Source organism: Schistocerca gregaria, chromosome 3 (assembly GCF_023897955.1).
Source record: "Schistocerca gregaria isolate iqSchGreg1 chromosome 3, iqSchGreg1.2, whole genome shotgun sequence".
In the NCBI taxonomy this organism is placed as follows: Eukaryota; Metazoa; Arthropoda; class Insecta; order Orthoptera; family Acrididae; genus Schistocerca; species Schistocerca gregaria.
Window position 1 is genome coordinate 955,095,618 of NC_064922.1, and position 21,859 is coordinate 955,117,476.

At 40.5% G+C, this 21,859-nt stretch overlaps 1 protein-coding gene across 1 annotated transcript in view; it reads right to left on the reverse strand.

Moving 5' to 3' along the window:
• The window catches only part of LOC126355725 (WD repeat-containing protein 91), a 219,661-nt gene that overhangs the window by 25,381 nt on the left and 172,421 nt on the right, over positions 1 to 21,859 (reverse strand). The gene's annotated exons all lie outside the window — the stretch shown is intronic.

The window sequence follows — 21,859 nt, forward strand, 5'->3', positions numbered from 1 at the left end:
ATGAGCTAAATGGTTTCCCAAGACAGTAGTGTACCTCTCTCCTTGTGTTCAACACTGAAAAGAGGTATCTGAAAGATACCAAATCTGAATGTCTTAAAGTCCACAGAAAAAAATTTTTGTTTAGTTATCTTGATAGCAGACACTTTTTGTTTCAACATCATGGTATCCCTTACCATATCATAAGCAGTTCAAACACACACCAAATGATGGTACCCCTTAGAGAAGTGGCAGCAAGAGAGAGGAAAGGACACCATGTGCAATCAGTGTGTGTGCCTGGGGTCCTCATTCAACATGATGGAGAGGCTATTCTGGCAGCCACTGACAGAACAGGGTGCAACCAGCTACAGATAGTGGTGCAAATTGGAACAAATGATACCTGACGTCAGCATTCCGAGGTTATACCTGGAGCATTCCAATGACTGGGAGAGAAGGTTGAGAAGGTCAGCCTTCCACAAGGAGTCTCAATGAAGCTTACAATTTGCAGTGTTGTCTGCAGAATTGGCTGTGACCCTTTGGTTCTGAGTCTAATTGAGGTACTGAGCCAGAGACTTCAAAAGCTATGCTGAGACTTCCTGGGCTTACGCCATAGGGTTGAGAACTGTAGGGCCCCCCTAAATGCATCAGGTGTACACTGCACGTCTGAGGCTACTGCTCAGGTAGCTGACTCCATGTCATTCTTTAGATTAGGTAACTCTCCATACAATCCAGAAAATGGCAATTGTAGGAAACCCAGAAGTATCAGAGTAAGATCAAAAGAAATACCTCCCACAGGTTAGAGTATTAAAGTCCTAAAGACTTTGCAACAGAGTACCAGAGTTTGAAGCACTCCTGAAAAACACTGAAGTTTACATAATACTAGGTACAGAAATCTGGTTCAAACCTGAAACTGACAGCATGAGATTTTTTAGAAAAATTTAAGTGTATATCAAAATAATAGCAAATGAGAATTGGAGGCAGTGTATTTGTCGCAATGGACAAGAAAATCAATTCAACTGAGGTAGAAATTGAAGCTGCATGTGACATTGTATGAGCAAAACTCAGTATCTGGGATGCACATAAAACAACAGTTGGATCCTTCTATTGCCCACCAGACTCATCTCTTGATGTAACCAAACATTTTAGAGAAAACCTCAGTTCACCTGTATGTAAGTAAGAATTATACTGTAATCATTGGTGGAGACTTTAATCATCCAACAATTAATTGAGAAAATTACAGATTTGTTTGTGATGGGCTTGATAAGACATCCTATGTAACTTTCTAAATGACTTCTCTCAAAACTACCTAGAAAACATAGTTAGGAACTCCACTCATGATGAAAATATATTGGATCTAATGCAAACAAACACACCTGAACTCTTTGAGGATGTCCACAATTACTCTGGTATCAGTGATCATGACTCAGTTGTGGCAACAATGATTATCAAAGTACAAAAGACAACAAAAACAAACAGAAAGGTACAGTATATACATTCAGTAAACTAGACAAAAAATCAGAACTCTTATAGCCCAATGAACTTTCAGCAAAGGGTAGGAGCATGCAGAGGAACTAAGGCCCAGGTTTAAAAGAACAGTTGACCATGCACTGGATGGATATGTTCCAAGTAGGACCGCTCATAATGGGAGGGAACCTACATGGTATACAGTCCCTGTAAAGATTCCTCTAAAGTAGGGCTTCCCAACCTTTCCAGCTGGTGGACCCCTTCTTCAGTCGAAAATCCATGGCGCACCCCTAGTCTGTTCCCAATGAACCCCTCCCCCCCCCCCCCCCTCCACGATGTATCAATAGACTTTGGTTTAGAGGTAAATGAAAACAAATTGAAGGTCAAAAATCAACTTATGAAATAGGTAGTGCACTGACAAAGCAAGTTTAAATGATGCCTGGGGCTGCAATACGTGCCAGCGAGTGCTGTGGTTGGTTGGTTGGTTGACAAAGCTCGCTCCACGCATGCGTAAAAGGTTTCAGCGCATCTACCACTGTGAGCCGGCTCACAAACGACCCCCGTATTCTAAAATTTGAAATTTTCCCGGAGAATCAATTGTTCAAATAGATTTCTGGCTTGCAGCCGGTCGTCGTAAACTTCTTCGCACGATATTTCGGCTGGACAACTGCCAGCCATCTTCAGGTGAGCTGAACGAGGACTGACGAAGACGTTCTCCGTTCCGTCTAATATAGTGCGCTGATAGTACTGCCGCGCATGCATTGCAGTCGCGGAGACAGAAGAACCACACCGCCCAGCAACAGCGCCCTCGTTGGTGGAACTGCGAAACTCAGGTGCTGTCGCTATTGTCGCTGGCCGCAGGTATTGATGTCTTCTGGCGTCTTCGTCTCGAGAAAATTTCTGTGATGACGGGATTCCATGCATTATTCAATTGGTAACCACTGTCCCGGTTCATTAAATTTTCAGCAATGCGTATTTCAACGGATTCTTTAATAATGGAGTCCCAAAAAGTTGTTGCTGTGGCCAAAATCGAAGTTTTGTCGTACTCCATTGAATGTCCGTTAGAAATACAATGTTCCGCAACTGCAGATTTACTGGGTTTCAGTAGACGAGTGTAACGTTGATGTTCTGTACAACGCTCTTCCACAGTACGTGTTGTCTGTCCTATATAGGCCATACCACATTGACACAGTATTTTGTAAACTCCCGCCTTCCGCAGCAACAGATCATCCTTCACTGAACCCAGCAAATCTGAAATCTTAGAAGGCGGAAGAAAAACAACTTTCACATGAAAAGTATTAAGAATCCTTGCCATTTTAAAAGAGATATTACCAATGAAGGGAAGAAAAGCTAGAGACTTGGCTGGCGCTCTCTCTTCTTTATCCACTTCCCGGTTCCTGGCTCTAGTTGAGAAGGCCTTGTTATTTGAACAACCCCCGTATTGTTGCGAAACAGTCGATCAGAGAAGCCGCATTCTCCGGCACAATACTGTGTATGCGTTCTCACTTAGGAACTGCAAAAGCTGCTTGTGAATATGACCTGAAGTGAAGTACACATTTTTTTCACACGAAAAAAAAGTATTGAATTTGATTTTCACACTTTTTATTCATTAATTTTACTCATTATTTTACACGATTTGGTGAAGGGTTGCCATGGTCCCCCTAGAAAGAGCCGGCGGAGTCCTAAGGGGTCCGCAGACCACATGTTGGGAAACCCTGCTCTAAAGAAACAGATATTTCTGCATAATAGTTGTGAAAAAAAGATTTTGAATGAAAATTGTTTGGCTGTCAAGAGAGCAATGTGACTACCATAGCAGAATATTGTCAAGTGATCTCTCACAAAATCCAAAGAAATTCTGGTTGTATGTAAAGGCTGTTAGTAGCATCAAAGTTAGTGTCAAGTCCATAGCAAATGAGACAGGAACTGGAACTGAAATTGAGGGCACCAAAGCAAAAGCTGAAGTGCTTAATTCCATTTCCAAATAACCCTTTACACAGGAAAACCCAAGAGAATTACCCCAATTTTATTCTCATACCAACTGAAAAATGAGCGAAATAAGTATTATTACTGATATGGTATAATAAACCACCAGAGTCCATGAAAAACAGTAATAAAAAGCAATTGAAATCAAATCTAAAAGAATTCTTAATTGAAAGGTGTGTCTATTCACTCAAAAAATTTTAAATGGTTAAGTTTAAGAGCTGTAAAATAATTTATAAAAATAATTGACTGTATTAATATGTGTAAGATGTAATGTATTTTGGCAAGCATCAATTTACTGTTTAATTACTACATGTAAGGCTAAGATCTAAATATATTTTATGTTTGTAGTTGTGCTTGACATTTGCAAAAGCCATCATATTGATGACTCTGAGCAAAAAATCTAAATACATAAATAAAATTGTTGAAACTGAACAAAGTGGTAGGGCCCGATGGAATCCCTATCACTTTCTATGCTGAATTTGTGGCTAAGTTATCCCCTCCCATCTACAAGAAGGGTAGTAGAAGTGATCCACAAAACTACTGTCCAGTATCCTTAACATAAATTTTTGTAGAACATATTTGAGCTCAAACATAATGAGTTATCTCAAAAAGAAAGACCTCCTCCATGTCAACCAGCATGGATTCCGAATACATCAATCATGTGAAACTCAACTTGCACTTTACTCACAAGACATACACAAAGTTTTTGATCAAGGCAGCCAGATAGATCCAGAATCTCTTTATTTCTAGAAACCATTTCACTCAGTATCACACCTATGCTTATTGTCAGAAGTATGATCATGTAGTGTACCAAGTGAAACTTGGGACGGGATTGAGAACATTTTGGTATGGAGAGCGCAGCATATTATTTTGGATGGAGAGTTGTCATCAGATGTAGAAGTAACATTGGATGTGTCCCAGGGAAGTGCAGTGGGAAACTTGCTGTTCATATTGTATATTAATAACCCTGCAGACAATATTAATAGCAACCTTAGGCTTTTTGCAAATGATGCAGTTATCTATAATAATGAGGTACACCAGAAAAAAGGAGCACCATAAATATTCAGTCAGTCTTCAGAGTGGTGCAAAGATTGGCATCTTGCTTTAAATGTTGAAAAATGTAAAAATTGTGCACTTCACCAAGTGAAAAAACATAGTACCCTATAACTATCAATAAGTCACTGTTGGAATCAGCTGACTTGCACAAATACCTGGATGTAATACTCTTATAGGAATATGAAATGGAATGATCACATAGGCTCAGTCATGGGTAAAGTAGGTGGTAGACTTCAGTTTATTGGTAGAATACTGGTAAGGAACAAGACTTCTGGTCAGGTGACTACAGGGTTATAAACACAAAATCATATAGGGGTAATGCAGGAGTAGGTTTAATAATGAATAGGAAAATAGGAATGCGGGTAAGCTACTACAAACAGCATAGTGAATGCATTATTGTGGCCAAGATAGATACGAAGCCCACACCATCTACAGTAGTACAAGTTTATATGCCAACTAGCTCTGCAGATGACGAAGAAATTGAAGAAATGTATGATGAAATAAAAGAAATTATTCAGATAGTAAAGGGTGATGAAAATTTAATAGTCATGGGTGACTGGAATTTGGCAGTAGGAAAAGGGAGAGAAGGAAACCTAGTAGGTGGATATGGATTGGGGCTAAGAAATGAAAGAGGAACCCGTCTGGTAGAATTTTGCACAGAGCACAACTTAATCACAGCTAATACGTGGTTTAAGAATCATGAAAGAAGGTTGTATACATGGAAGAACCCTGGAGATACTAAAAGGTATCAGATAGATTATATAATGGTAAGACAGAGATTTAGGAACCAGGTTTTAAATTGTAAGGCATTTCCAGGGGCAGATGTGGACTCTGACCACAATCTATTGGTTATGACCTGTAGATTAAAACTGAAGAAACTGCAAAAAGGAGGGAACTTACGGAGATATGACCTGGATAAACTGAAAGAACCAGAGGTTGTACAGAGTTTCAGGGAGAGCGTAAGGGAACAATTGACAGGAATGGGGGAAACAAATACAGTAGAAGAAGAATGGGTAGCTTTGAGGGATGAAGTACTGAAGGCAGCAGAGGATCAAGTAGGTAAAAAGACGAGGGCTGGTAGAAATCCTTGGGTAACAGAAGAAATATTGAATTTAATTGATTAAAGGAGAAAATATAAAAATGCAGTAAATGAAGCAGGCAAAAAGGAATACAGACGTCTCAAAAATGAGATCGACAGGAAGTGCAAAATGGCTAAGCAGGGATGGCTAGAGGACAAATGTAAGGATGTAGAGGCTTATCTCACTAGGGGTAAGGTAGATACTGCCTATAGGAAAATTAAAGAGATCTTTGGAGATAAGAGAACCACTTGTATGAACATCAAGAGCTCAGATGGAAACTCAGTTCTAAGCAAAGAAGGGAAAGCAGAAAGGTGGAAGGAGTATATAGAGGGTCTATACAAGGGCGATGTACTTGAGGAAAATATTATGGAAATGGAAGATGATGTAGATGAAGATGAAATGGGAGATACGATACTGCGTGAAGAGTTTGACAGAGCACTGAAAGACCTGAGTCGAAATAAGGCCCCCGGAGTAGATAACATTCCACTGGAACTACTGACGGCCTTGGGAGAGCCAGTCCTGACAAAACTCTACCATCTGGTGAGCAAGATGTATGAGACAGGCGAAATACCCTCAGACTTTAAGAAGAATATAATAATTCCAATCCCAAAGAAAGCAGGTGTTGACAGATGTGAAAATTACCGAACAATCAGTTTAATAAGCCACAGCTGCAAAATACTAACACGAATTCTTTACAGACGAATGGAAAAACTAGTAGAAGCTGACCTCGGGGAAGATCAGTTTGGATTCCGTAGAAATACTGGAACACGTGAGGCAATACTGACCTTACGACTTATCTTAGAAGAAAGATTAAGGAAAGGCAAACCTACGTTTCTAGCATTCGTAGACTTAGAGAAAGCTTTTGACAATGTTGACTGGAATACTCTCTTTCAAATTCTAAAGCTGGCAGGGGTAAAATACAGGGAGCAAAAGGCTAATTACAATTTGTACAGAAACCAGATGGCAGTTATAAGAGTCGAGGGACATGAAAGGGAAGCAGTTGTTGGGAAGGGAGTAAAACAGGGTTGTAGCCTCTCCCCGATGTTATTCAATCTGTATATTGAGCAAGCAGTAAAGGAAACAAAAGAAAAATTCGGGGTAGGTATTAAAATCCATGGAGAAGAAATAAAAACTTTGAGGTTCGCCGATGACATCGTAATTCTGTCAGAGACAGCAAAGGACTTGGAAGAGCAGTTGAATAGAATGGATAGTGTCTTGAAAGGAGGATATAAGATGAACATCAACAAAAGCAAAACGAGGATAATGGAATGTAGTCGAATTAAGTCGGGTGATGCTGAGGGAATTAGATTAGGAAATGAGACACTTAAAGGAGTTTTGCTATTTGGGGAGCAAAATAACTGATAATGGTCGAAGTAGAGAGGATATAAAATGTAGACTGGCAATGGCAAGGAAAGCGTTTCTGAAGAAGAGAAATTTGTTAACATCGAGTATAGATTTAAGTGTCAGGAAGTCATTTCTGAAAGTATTTGTATGGAGTGTAGCCATGTATGGTAATGAAACATGGACGATAAATAGTTTGGACAAGAAGAGAATAGAAGCTTTTGAAATGTGGTGCTACAGAAGAATGCTGAAGATTAGGTGGGTAGATCACATAACTAATGAGGAAGTATTGAATAGGATTGGGGAGAAGAGAAGTTTGTGGCACATCTTGACCAGAAGAAGGGATCGGTTGGTAGGACAGGCTCTGAGGCATCAAGGGATCACCAAATTAGTATTGGAGGGCAGTGTGGATGGTAAAAATGATAGAGGGAGACCAAGAGATGAATACACTAAGCAGATTCAGAAGGATGTAGGTTGCAGTAGGTACTGGGAGATGAAGAAGCTTGCACAGGATAGAGTAGCATGGAGAGCTGCATCAAACCAGTCTCAGGACTGAAGACCACAACAACAACAACTGATAAGTGCAACCAATCTTCAAAAGAGATTGCTTACAAATCATTTGTGCGACCAGTTCTAGAATATTGCTCAAGTGTGTGGGACCCATACCCAGTAGAACTAACAGGGGATGTTGAATGTATACAAAAACGAGCAGCATGAATCATCACAGGTTTTTTGATTCATGAGAAAGTGTCACAGAGATGCTGAAGAAACTCCACTGGCAGACTCTTAAAGACAGATGTAAACTATCCCCAGAAAGTCTGCTAACAAAGTTTCAAGAACTAACTTTAAATGATAATTCTACAAACATATTAAAGCCCCCAATATATTGCTCACATAGGGATCATGAAGATACGATTAGAATAATTATAACACACACAGAGTCATTCAAACAATCATTCTTTCTACAACCCATACTTAAATTCAATGGAAAGACACCCTAATAACTGGTACAATGGAACATACCCTCTGCCATACACTTTGTGGTAGTCTGGAGAGCATAGATGTAGATGCAGATTAAATAAATTAAACTAGAAATTACTCTCTATCTTCAGAAATGACATCGAACTGATGTTAGAGGAAAACATCTACTTTGAAACTTCAATTGTTCACAGAATGGCCGGTCGTCCATCTGACCAACACATATAGGAAAGGTAACTTTCTGTCCATCACATCTGCCTCTTCCCTGAAATTTTGAAACTGTTTCATCACACTTTCATGACCACTTAATTTCAGTGGCCTTTTCAGTAGTTGCAGGGGCAACAGTAGGGAATGACTGATCTGGCCTTGTTTACATCACCAAAATGGCTTTGTTGTGTTGGTACTACAAATGACTGAAAGCAAGGGGACACTTTAGGTTTAATTTTTCCTAAGGACATGGAACTCTACGGTACGGTTAAATGACAGTGGCATCCTCTTGGGTGAACTATTCTGGAAGTTAAATAGTACCTCATTCGGATTTCCAGACAGGGACTACTCAGGAGGATGTTGCCATCAGGAGAAACAAAACTGGCTTTCTAAGGATTGGACTGTGGAATGTTAGATAATTTAATCAGGCCTTTGGGGAAAAGAGAACCACCTGAAATATCAAGAGCTCAGATGGTAAATCAACCCTTAGCAAAGTATGGAAAGCTGAAAAGTGGAAGGAGATGTAGACAGGTTATACAAGGGAGATGAAGGAATTATTATAGAAATGGGGAAAGGCACAGATGAAGATGAGACGGGAGATATCATATTGTGAGAGGAATTTGACAAACCCCTAAAAGATCTAAGTTGAAACATGGCCCTGGGAGCAGATGATTTTCTGTCAGAGCTACTGACAGCCAGCCATGACAATACTCTTCCATCTGGTGAGCAAGATGTATGAAGACAGGTTAAATACCCTCACACTTCAACAAGAATGTAGTAATTCTAATTCCTAAAAAAGCAGGTGTGAAAATTATTGAACAATCCAATCAGTTTAATAAGTAACATTTGCAAAATACTAACATGAATTCTTTACAGAAGGATTGAAAAACTGGTAGAAGCAGACCTCAGGGAAGATCAGTTTGGATTCCGGAGAAATGTAGGAACATGTGAGGCAATACTGACACTATGAATTAACTTAGAAGATAGGTTAAGGAAAGGAAAGCATTTGACAATATTGACTGGAATACTCTCTTTGAAATTCTGAAGAAAGCAGGAGTAAAATACAGGCAGTGGTATGCTATTTACAACTTGTACAGAAACTAAAGACCATACATCAGTTCTAAGAGAGTTGAGGGGCATGAAAGGGAAGCAGTGGCTGAGAAGGGGGTGAGACAGCATTGTAGCATATCCTCAATGTTATTCCGTATGTAAACTGAACAAGAAACAAAGGAAACAAAAGAAAAATATAGAGTAGGAGTTAAAGTTCAGGGTGTTTCAGGGAGAAGAAATAGAAACTTGGAGGTTTGCCCAGACATTGTAATTCTGTCAGAGGCAGTAAAGGACTTGGAAGAGCACTTGAACGAATGGACTGCATCTTGAAAGGAGGATATAAGATGAACATCAACAAAAGCAAAAAAAGGATAATGGAATGTAGTTGAATTAAATTAGGCAATGCTATGGAAATTAGATTTGGAAACAAAAAACTTAAAGTAGTAGATGAGTTTTGCTATTCAGGCAACAAGATGACTGATGATGGCTGTAGCAAAGAGGATATAAAATGTAGACTGGCAATGGCAAGAAAAGTGTTTCTGAAGAAGAGAAATTTGCTAACACTGAATATACACTCCTGGAAATGGAAAAAAGAACACATTGACACCGGTGCGTCAGACCCACCATACTTGCTCCGGACACTGCGAGAGGGCTGTACAAGCAATGATCACATGCACGGCACAGCGGACACACCAGGAACCGCGGTGTTGGCCGTCGAATGGCGCTAGCTGCGCAGCATTTGTGCACCACCGCCGTCACTGTCAGCCAGTTTGCCGTGGCATACAGATCTCCATCGCAGTCTTTAACACTGGTAGCATGCCGCGACAGCGTGGACGTGAACCGTATGTGCAGTTGACGGACTTTGAGCGAGGGCGTATAGTGGGCATGCGGGAGGCCGGGTGGACGTACCACCGAATTGCTCAACACGTGGGGCGTGAGGTCTCCACAGTACATCGATGTTGTCGCCAGTGGTCAGCGGAAGGTGCACGTGCCCGTCGACCTGGGACCGGACCGCAGCTACGCACGGATGCACGCCAAGACCGTAGGACCCTACGCAGTGCCGTAGGGGACCGCACCGCCACTTCCCAGCAAATTAGGGACACTGTTGCTCCTGGGGTATCGGCAAGGATCATTCGCAACCGTCTCCATGAAGCTGGGCTGCGGTCCCGCACACCGTTAGGCCGTCTTCCGCTCACGCCCCAACATCGTGCAGCCCGCCTCCAGTGGTGTCGCGAGAGGCGTGAATGGAGGGACGAATGGAGACGTGTCGTCTTCAGCGATGAGAGTCGCTTCTGCCTTGGTGCCAATGATGGTCGTATGCATGTTTGGCGCCGTGCAGGTGAGCGCCACAATCAGGACTGCATACGAGCGAGGCACACAGGGCCAACACCCGGCATCATGGTGTGGGGAGCGATCTCCTACACTGGCCGTACACCTCTGGTGATCGTCGAGGGGACACTGAATAGTGCGCGGTACATCCAAACCGTCATCGAACCCATCGTTCTACCATTCCTAGACCGGCAAGGGAACTTGCTGTTCCAACAGGACAATGCACGTCCGCATGTATCCCGTGCCACCCAACGTGCTCTAGAAGTTGTAAGTCAACTACCCTGGCCAGCAAGATCTCCAGATCTGTCCCCCATTGAGCATGTTTGGGACTGGATGAAGCGTCGTCTCACGTGGTCTGCACGTCCAGCACGAACGCTGGTCCAACTGAGGCGCCAGGTGGAAATGGCATGGCAAGCCGTTCCACAGGACTACATCCAGCATCTCTACGATCGTCTCCATGGGAGAATAGCAGCCTGCATTGCTGCGAAAGGTGGATATACACTGTACTAGTGCCGACATTGTGCATGCTCTGTTGCCTGTGTCTATGTGCCTGTGGTTCTGTCAGTGTGATCATGTGATGTATCTGACCCCAGGAATGTGTCAATAAAGTTTCCCCTTACTGGGACAATGAATTCACGGTGTTCTTATTTCAATTTCCAGGAGTGTAGATTTAAGTGTTAGGAAGTCTTTTCTGGGGGTATTTGCCTGGAATGGGGCCATGTATGGAAGTGAAACATGGATGAGAAACAGTTTAGACAAAAAGAGCACAGAACCTTTGGAATGTGATGCTACAGAAGAATGCTCAAGATTGTATAAGTTGATTACATCACTAATGAGGTGGTACTGAATACAATTGGGAAGACAAGGAATTTGCGGCAAAACTTGACCGAAAGAAGGGACAGGTTGGTAGGACACATTCTGAGGCACCAACGGGTCACCAGTCTAGTACTGGAGTGAAGTGTGGGTGGTGAAAATTATGGACGGAGACCAAGAGATGATTGTGTTCAGATGGAAGGCGTATTCTGTCTCTGTTATAGTGCCATCAAGGAAACCATGATACTGTTCTAACAATCCAAGAGGACCACCAACCACATAACATGACTTACATTCTGTGGTATAACAACTAGTAAGATCAGTAAAGTCCTAAACAGGCTTGGAATCAGAACAGTCTTCCAGCTACTCAGGAAAATTAAAGAAATTTTACAAAACCTTAAAGATGCTCTCAGCCCAAGAGTTCTGAGAATATACAGGGTGGTCCATTGATAGTGACCGGACCAAATATCTCATGAAATAAGCATCAAACGAAAAAACTACAAAGAATGAAACTCGTCTATCTTGATGGATATGAACTGCATTTAAAAAAAAATAGGAACCCCCATTTTTTATTACATATTCATGTAGTATGTACAGAAATATGAATGTTTTAGTTGGACCCCTTTTTCGCTTTGTGATAGATGGCACTGTAATAGTCACAAATGTGTAAGCATGTGGTATCACGTAACATTCCGCCAGTTCGGACGGTATTTGCTATGTGATACATTACCCATGTTAAAATGGACCATTTATTAATTGTGGAAAAGGTCGATATCGTGTTGATGTATGGTTATTGTGATCAAAATGCCCAACGGGTGTATGCTATGTATGCTGCTCAGTATCCTGGATGACATTATTCAAGTGTCCGGACCGTTCGCCAGATAGTTACACTATTTAAGAAAACAGGAAGTGTTCAGCCACATGTGAAATGTCAACCGTGACCTGCAACAAATGATGATGCCCAAGTAGGTGTTTTAGCTGCTGTCGCGGCTAATTCACACATCAGTAGCAGACAAATTGCATGAGAATCGGGAATCTCAAAAATGTCGGTGTTGAGAATGCTACATCAACATCGATTGCAGCTGTACCATATTTCTGTGCGTCAGGAATTGCATGGTGATGACTCTGAATGCTGTGTACAGTTCTGCCACTGGGCACAAGAGAAATTACAGTACGATGACAGATTTTTTGTACGGGTTCGATTTAGCGACAAAGCGTCATTCACCAACAGCGGTAACCTAAACCGGCATAATATGCACTATTGGGCAACGGAAAATCCACAATAGCTATGAGAAATGGAACATCAGAGACCTTGGCGGGTTAATGTATGGTGCGGCATTATGGGAGGAAGGATAATTGGCCCCCATTTTATCGATGGCAATCTAAATGATGCAATGTATGCTGATTTCCTACATAATGTTCTACTGATGTTACTACAAGATGCTTCACTGCATGACAGAATGGCGATGTACTTCCAACATGATGGATGTCTGGCATGTAGCTTGCATGCGGTTGAAACGGTATTGAATAGCATATTTCATGACAGGTGGATTGGTCGTCGAAGCACCATACCATGGCCCGCAGGTTGACCGGATCTGACGTCCCCGGATTTCTTCCTGTGGGGAAAGTTGAAGGATATTTGCCATTGTGATCCACTGACAACACCTGACAACATGCGTCAGCGCATTGTCAATGCATGTGTGAACATTACGGAAGGCGAACTACTCGCTGTTGGGAGGAATGACGTTACACGTATTGCCAATTGCATTGAGGTTGACGGACATCATTTTGAGCATTTATTGCATTAATGTGGTATTTACAGGTAATCACGCTGTAACAGCATGCAATCTCAGAAATGATAAGTTCACAAAGGTACATGTATCTACGTGTTACCAACTGTTCATCTAAAATTGTGAGCCATATGTTTGTGACTATTACAGCGCCATCTATCACAAAGAGAAAAAAGTGATCCAACTAAAACATTATACATTTACATACTACATGAATACGTAATAAAAAAACGCAGTTGATATCTGTTTGACCTATGGCAGCGCCATTTAGTGGGCCAACCATAGCGCCATCTGGTCTCCCCCTTTAAGCTAGACAAGTTCCATTCTTTGTAGTTTTTTCCTTTGATGCTTATTTCGTGAGATATTTGGCCCGGTCACGATCAATGGACCACCCTGTATAGTTTGCCTTGGGAGTATGGTTAAAGTTATATTAGCCAGTCTATGCAGGCTGCTGCTGATTGCTACATCAAGCATCAGTGTCACCTTAAATACAGAATTTTGAATAAATAAATAAATAAATAAATAAATAAATTATCTGCAGTGGTCAAATACAGTCTGTTAAATAAACAAAAGATTTTGTTTGAACAAATGTGAGTACTTCCTCACACACAAAGTATCAGGATTTGGTGACCATGGAAGCTGTTTGACTATGTGAAACCAATTTCAATAGAGACAAATTCTCGCAGTTGACTGCCTGTTGTGGGGGAAGGTTGCTGCAAGCGACACTGGATAGGGTGCACCACCTCAGTCAGCACCAGCTCCATGTTGCCATCATGAGATAATCCAGCCAATAAGATGCCACACTCTGGGATAAAAGTGGGAGCCTTGCTAGTTTCACAACACTCAGATTTAGCTCCTTATGATGATTGTGGAGGCAATCATCGAAAGTTTGGCACTTTATCCAAATTTGATGCACTAACTTTTTATGTGATGACTCTGCATAGAAAGAATTTGTAGCCATAGTAATGTAGATGACAATGTCAAATCCAGAGTGTACTCTGTTCTAAGTATCATCAATATTGTTGTGCCACACACGAGAAGGGGCATCAAATCTCACTTGAAGCCATAATTGGCTAAATTTGGCAATAGAACGCTGGCTGTCTGCAGAGCCAGAGTGTTCCATAAATAGAGCTCTTCACTGATGGAAACAGATACAAATGTTAAAATTTTACAAAGACCTTAGAGCTATGGTAGAATCAAGAATTTTCCAGAAAAGAGGAAACCTGGGAAACTCCTGCAATGAACATTTATTGTCAGATCCATGGGGTACATCATGCAATGTTCTATAGAAAAAAAAATGGTCCGCAGCTTCTCACTGTAACAGATGCATACAAAACTGTGCAAACCTTGAGCTTAAGTCTTACTTAGATCCTTACTAGCAGATAACCACATTCATGAAAATCCTGTAAACAAAAACTAATTAGCAAAAGTTTAGTTGACACAAATGAAATTATATAATAGTATTCTTTTCTCCTCCTGTGAACCGAGGACCTTGCTGAAGTGGCAGCAGTGGGGAGGGAGGAAGGGAGCTGCCTGAGAGGCTCAATGATTCAGATAACTATAACATAGGTGCAATGACAATGGAGGAGTATCTGTTGAGAGGCTAGACAAACATATGGTTCTAGTTCCTGAAGAAGGGCAGCAGTCTTTTCAGTAGTTATACAGGCAGTAGTCTGGATGACTGACTGATATGGCCTTGTAATGTGGCCAACATGGTCTTGCTGTACGGGTACTGCAAAAGGTGGACAGCAAGGGGAAACTACAGCAGTGATTTTTCCCGAGGGTGTGAAAATCTTGTTTAAAAGGTTAAATGATAATTGGATCTTTGGGTGGGGACTACTCAGGAGGATATTGTCATCAGAAAAAAAAAAAAAACTGAAGTAGAAAAGAGACACACACTCACTTAAGTACAATTCCCAGACACTTGACTGCTGATGTTGGGCACTGCAGCCAGACACAGTGGCCATGTGTGTGTGAGCTGCACATGTGTGAAAGTATGTATGTATGTTTTCTACTTCAGCTTAAAAGGCCTTTAGACTGAAAGTTAAAATTTACAGCAGTCTTTTTGTTGTGCTTGTCTGTAACTCAATGTCTCCTCTACAAGGCGAGTACCACTCTACTCTTTTCAACAACAATAATATTGTTGTTATTCCATCCTGGACTTACCTCTGTTGGGGAAAAAAAAAACTGGGATCCTATGGGTCGAACCATTGAATGTTAGTTCCCTTTATTGGGAAGGGAGATTATAAATAAAGATAAACGGATTGGTTGTAGTTAGGTATGGTGGAATTAGTGAAGGAGAACACGATTTCTGTTCAAGTGAGTACATGGTGATAAATACAAAATCAAACAGGGGTACTAATAGAGTAGATCTAATAATGAATAAGAAAATAGGAGCGTGGGTAGCTACTATGACAAGTATAGTGAATGCATTATTGTAGTCAAGACAGACGTGAAGTTAACAGCCACTATAGCAGTAAAAGTTTATATGCCGAGTAGTTCCACAGATGAAAAAATTTCATGAATGTACGATGAGATTAAAGAAACAATACAGATAGTTAAGGGAGAGAAAAGTTTAACTGTGATGGGGTACTGGAATTGGACAGTAAGAAAAGGAAGAGAAGGAAAAATAGCAACAGAATATGGACTATGGGAAAGGGGTGAAATAGGAAGCCACCTGTTAGAATTTTGCAAGTAGCATAATTTAATCATTGCTAACACTTGGCTTAAGGATCACAAAAGAAGGCTGTATACATGGAAGAGACTTGGAGACACTGGAAAGTTTCAGAATGATAATATAATGTTAAGACAGATAATTCAAATGCAGATTTTAAACTTTATTTGATGCATTTTGAGTAGAACCCGTCCTCAGATTGTTGTGAACACCTTGGTGACTAGATATATAAACACAGTAACAGACAAAACTGTCATGGCAGACTTTGCATTCTGCCTGTGTGACTTTATGTCACAGTTACAAGAAATTGCAAAAAGGTAGGAAATTAAAGAAATGGAAGCTGGGCAGAATCTGAGATTAGCAAGATTTTTGAGAGGGAGCATTTGACTGAAACAGCGGAGGTAGTATAGTAGAAGACAAATGAGCATCTTTGAGAGATGAAATAATGAAGGAAGGCAACAAATGATAAAACAGATAAAAAGACAAAGCGTATTAGAAATCTTTCTACATCTACAACCATACTCCGCAAGCCACCTGACGGTGTTAGACAATATTGAATTTAAGTGATGAAATAAGAAATTACAGAAATGCAACAAATAAAGCAAGTGAAAAAGAATGCAGATCTCTAAAAAATGAGACTGGCAAAAAGTGGAAAATAGCAAAGCAGAAATGGCTAGAGGATGAATGCAAGGCTGTAGAAGCATGTAAAATGAAGGGAAAGATGGCTTCCATCTCTAGGAAAATTAAAGAAGCCTAGAGGAAACAGAAGAAACTGTATAAATATCAAAGAGTTCAGATGGCAAGACAGTATTAAGCAAAGAAAGGAAAACTGGAAGGTGGAAGCAATATATAGAGGGGTTCTACAAGGGAAAATGAACTTGAAGCAATATTATAGAAAGGGAATATGTGATGAGAAATATGATAATGTGAGCAGAATTTGACAGAACACCAAAAGAACAAAATTTTAGGCCCCTGGAGTAGACGACATATCGTCAGAACTACTGATAGCCTCAAGAGAGCCAACGGTGACAAAACTCTTCCACCTGGTGTCCAAGATATATGAGAACAACCTTAGATTTTACAAAAATGTAAGAAATTCCCACTCCAAACAAAGCTGGTGCTGACAGTTGTTATATTACTGACCTATTAGTTTAATAAATCATGGCTCCAAAATTCTGACACAAACAATTTACAGAAGAATGGAAAAACTGATAGAAGCGGATGTCAGGGGAGACCAGTTCGGGTTCCGGAGAAATTTATGCACAAGCCAGCATGTGTAGATATGGAGAAAGATTTTGGCAATGCTGACTGGAATACATTCTTTGAAATTCTGAAGGTGGTGGGGAAAGAATACAGAGATTGAAAGGTTATATGCAGCTTGTACGGAAACCGGGCTGCAGTTATAAGAATCAAAGGACACAAAAGTGAAGCAGTAGTCAAGAAAGGAGTGACAAAGTATTGTAATCTATCCCTGATGTTATTCGGTCTGTACATTGCAAGCAAGGAAGCACCACCATTCTGTCCACATACAGGTCAATCAGGACCAACTGGCCATTATGGTGTCCTTTGGATGCGAAATGGAGGTGTGGGGTCAGCACACTGCCCTTCAGGTGTCAGTTTAGGAGACCTGGTGTCACTAATACTCAGTCAAGTAGCTCCTCAATTGGTGTCTTGAGACTGAGTGCACCCTGTTCCAGTCCTCCCAGGAAGGAAAAATCCCTGGCAGTATCAGGAAATGAATACGGGTTCCATGCATGGCAGTCAAGGAAGGAAGGAATATTACATGTTAACATCCCATCAATGGGGTTTTTAGAGATGGAGCAGAGTTTCAGACTGGATCAATTTAGGGAATTAACAGAAAATCTAAATGTGAATGGTCACATGTGAACTTGAACCGTCATCATCCTGAATGTGAGATCAGTATGCTAACCACTGCACCACCTCACTCTGTTGTGGCAGTCAAGCACGCTGACCACTCAGAACTGTAGGCAGTAAAGACAATGAAGGAGAAATTTTGAAAAGGAATTAAAGTTCAAAGAGAAGAAATAAAAACTCTGAGGTTAGGTGATGACTTTGTAATTCTGTTAGCAAAAGCAAAGGGCTTGGAAGAGCAGGCGAATGGATTGTACGGTGTCTGAAAATGAGATTATAAAATGAGCATCAACAACAGTAAAATGAGGAATGTAATCACATAAAATGAGGAGATGCTGTGGGTATTTAGATTAGGGCATGTTTTGCTATTTGGGCAGCAAAATAACTTGAGGGCCAAAGTAGAGAGGACATAAAAAGCAGACTGGCTGTAGCAAGGAAAGTGTTTTTGAAAAACAGAAATTTGCTGAATATAAATTTAAGTGTTAGGAAGTCTTTCCTGAAGGTATTTGCCTGGAATGCAGTCTTACATGGAAGTGTAACATGGACAATAAGCAGTTCAGACAAGAAGAGATACCAATGAAGCCTTAAATCAAACTGAGGAGAAAAGAAACTTAGGACATAACTTTACTCAAAGAAGCAATCACTTGATAGGACACATTCTCAGGCATCTAGAAATTGTCTTGTTGGTTCTGGAGGAGAAGGTAAAAATTGTGAAGGGAACCCAAGGGATGAAGACAGTAAGGACAGTCAAATGCAGGTAGGTTGCAGTAGTCATTCGGAGATGAAGAGGCTTGCCATGGATAAACTAGCATAGTAAGCCGCACCAAATCAGTCTTTGGACTTAAGACCACAGTAACACCATTTCTTTTCTCTGATAAGAAACTTTTAAGGTGATGTATACTCCATGAAAGAGTAAGTACCGTGTCTGCTAGATGTGGTTAGCAATATGTTAGAGAAACTTCTGTGTGGCAGAGCTCATGTTATTGAATATGATACAGAATCAGCAAGTAACACTTTCATTTTTAGAACTGTGAGTTGACAGAAGATGCAATAAACTGTCAGTCAAATTAGCACATACATCAAAGCAAGATATCTCTGGTGCTTTAATTAACGTAGTGTTGTTTCTGTTCCCTTTGTTACAAAAGATACAAGGTTCAAGGCTGCTCAAAATTTGTTTGGAAAATATGTACGAATCAGGTAATGATTCTATCACACCTAGAGACATCTGGAAGCAAAGTAATACCCAAATCCTGTCATGAGTGTGCATATTTGGATCCATCTTTTGGAACATTAACATGGAACCACTGAGGGAGATCTTAAAAAAGAGTAAGCTAATCTGGGGGTAAGATTATATGTCATCAACCTGTATGCATATTTACACTTATGAAACTCATTCAAATTTTAAAATGTTTTGTTTGCATACTTAAATAAAATTCCATTGCTGCACATTTATCTTTATCTACATCCACACCTACACAAATCACTCAATTGAGATAAGAAGGAAGAGTGGAACATAACAGGTATGTATACTTTCTTTTATGTAAGGTATGTATGCTTTCTTTTATATAAGGTATGTATGCTTTCTTTTATGTATGACTGATTGGCACAAACTGCATCACAAGATAGTTACATTTTAATTAAGCCACTAGAATCAGAATTTGCTTTGTTATGTGATGGCTGAATGTGACCACTGCTGCATGGTGTATAGCTGGTAACTTGCAAGTCACCATGGCAGGGTTTCAGAGAATTGTGTCTGAGTGTTTCTGGGGGGCTAGCTGCAAGAATACAATGGGAAATATCTAAAAGTTAGCTGCAGTTTGCAGGGACAGATGCCCTTAGCAACAAGCAGGTAGGCACATCCCAATCCTGAAGTAAGGGAAATGAATAACAGTCGATCCAAAAATATGTTTTTAATGAGTTGGCATGAGGATAAAATTATTACAAGCTGTGTTCTGGAAGAATCTCCATTGGAAGGACCAGTGTGGGACAAATTATCATCAAAAGTGTAAATAGTACTTAACTGGTCTGTCTGACATCACAGATGTCTGAAAAGTTATAAACAGGGGAAAAAGCATTGGGTGTTGGCTGAGGCAGGACGTGTCAAATGGGAGTTCCATCTCGGTTGTGCAATAAGTTTTGTAATAGTTCATTTAATGTTGACAATGTACAACTCCATACAGTCCCATAGGCTGTGCTTTTAATTGGTGTTTTGAAGTTATATTCTGATGATGACAGTATCTATAGACTTAGATATTGGTAGTGTAAATGAACAAAGCTTATGTTGTGTCATTATGTAATCTCTCACTCTGCTGTTGGTGAGTTGGACAATGCTTATTATCTAGAGTGTACATTCTCAGTGTTGTAATTACTTAATCTCTGATGACCTTCTGCTCGTGACTGTGGGGTAGGTAGTTCTGCATTTATTGCCAATCTGGTCCAGAACTATACCATTGCTTCTTTCCAAGTCCAGTGTGACTGAAACAGTGTTACTTTAATTTTATATGAGAATCTGTATTTACTGTATGGTTAAATGATGATGGCATCTTCTTGGGTAAAATATTCCGGAGGTAAAATAGTCCCCCATTTGGATCTGCAGGCAGAGACTACTCAGGAGCACGTCGTTACCAGGAGAAACAGAACTGGTGTTCTACAGATCAGAGCATGGAATGTCAGATCCCTTAATTGGGCAGGTAGGCGAGAAAAATTTAAAAAGGGAAATGGATAGTTTAAGTTAGACATAGTGGGAATTAGTAAAGCTCATTCACAGGAGGATCAGGACTTATGGTCAAGTGAATACAGGGTTATAAGCAGAAAATCAAACAGGGGCAATGCAGGAGTAGGTTTAACAATGAATAAAAAAATAGGAACACGGATGAAGTACTACAGACAGTACAGTGAATACATTGTTGTAGCCAAGATACACAACAAGCACATGAAGGCCATGCCTACCACAGTAGTACAAATTTATATGCCAACTCGCTCTGCAACTGATGAAGAGATTCAAGAAATGTACAATAAGATAAAAGAAATTATTCCTATAGTTGATGAAGATGAAAATGTAATACTCATGGGGGACTGGAATTCAATAGTAGGAAAAGGAAAAGAATGAAAAGTAGTACATGAATATGGACTGGGGGTAAGGAATGAAAGAGTAAGCTGCATGGTAGAATTTTGCACAAAGCATAACTTAATCATAACTAACACTTGGTTTATGAATCATGAAAGAAGGCTGTATACCTGAATGAGGCCTGGAGACACTGGAAGGTTTCATATTGATTACATAATGGTAAGACAGACATTTAGGAAACAGATTTTAAATTGTACGACATTTCTAGGGGCAGATGTGGACTCTGACCACAATTTATTCGTTATGAACTGTAGATTAAAACTGAAGAAACTGAATTTAAGGAGGTGGGGCCTGGATAAATTGAAAGAACCAGAGGTTGTAGAGAATTTGAGAATAATTATTAGGGAATAATTGACAAGAACAGGGGAAAGCAGTACAGTAGAAGGAGAATGGGCAGCTTTGAGAGATGAAATAGTGAATGCACTAAAGCAGGGCTTCCCAATGTGTGGTCTGCGGACCCCTTAGGGGTCCGCCAGCTCTTTCTAGGTGGTCCGCAGCCACCTTTCACCAAATCGTCTAAAATAATGAGTAAAATTATTGAATAAAAATGTGAAAATCAAATTTATAACTTTTTTTTTTTTTTGCCTGAAAAACACGTGTACTTTTACATCAGGTCGTATTCCCAAGCAGCCTTTGTGGTTCCTAAGTGAGCACGCATACACAGTTTAGTGCCGGAGAATGCGGCTTCTCTGATCAACTGTTTCGCAACAATACGGGGTTGTTTGTGCGCCAGCTCATGACGCTACATGCGTTGAAACCTTTTACGCATGCGCGGAGCGATTTTTGTCGACCAATCACAGCACTTGGTGGCACGTATGCGGCCCCTGACATCATCAAATGTTAAACTTGCTTTGTCAGTTCACTACCTAATAAGTCAATTTTTGACCCCTATAGACTTTACATACATTTGCACATTTTTCTTCGGATTTCACGAACAGTTTGGACGTGACGTTGATTGCTCTTGCATTTTTCTTCGGATTTCACAAACAGTTTGGACGTGATGTTGATTGATCTTGGAGGCACGCAGCTCCAACGTGTGAAATGTCAATTATCAACTAATTTTAATCAGACTATAGTGTATTGAACAATGGGAGTAAATCCACTAGTAAGTGTCTGGATA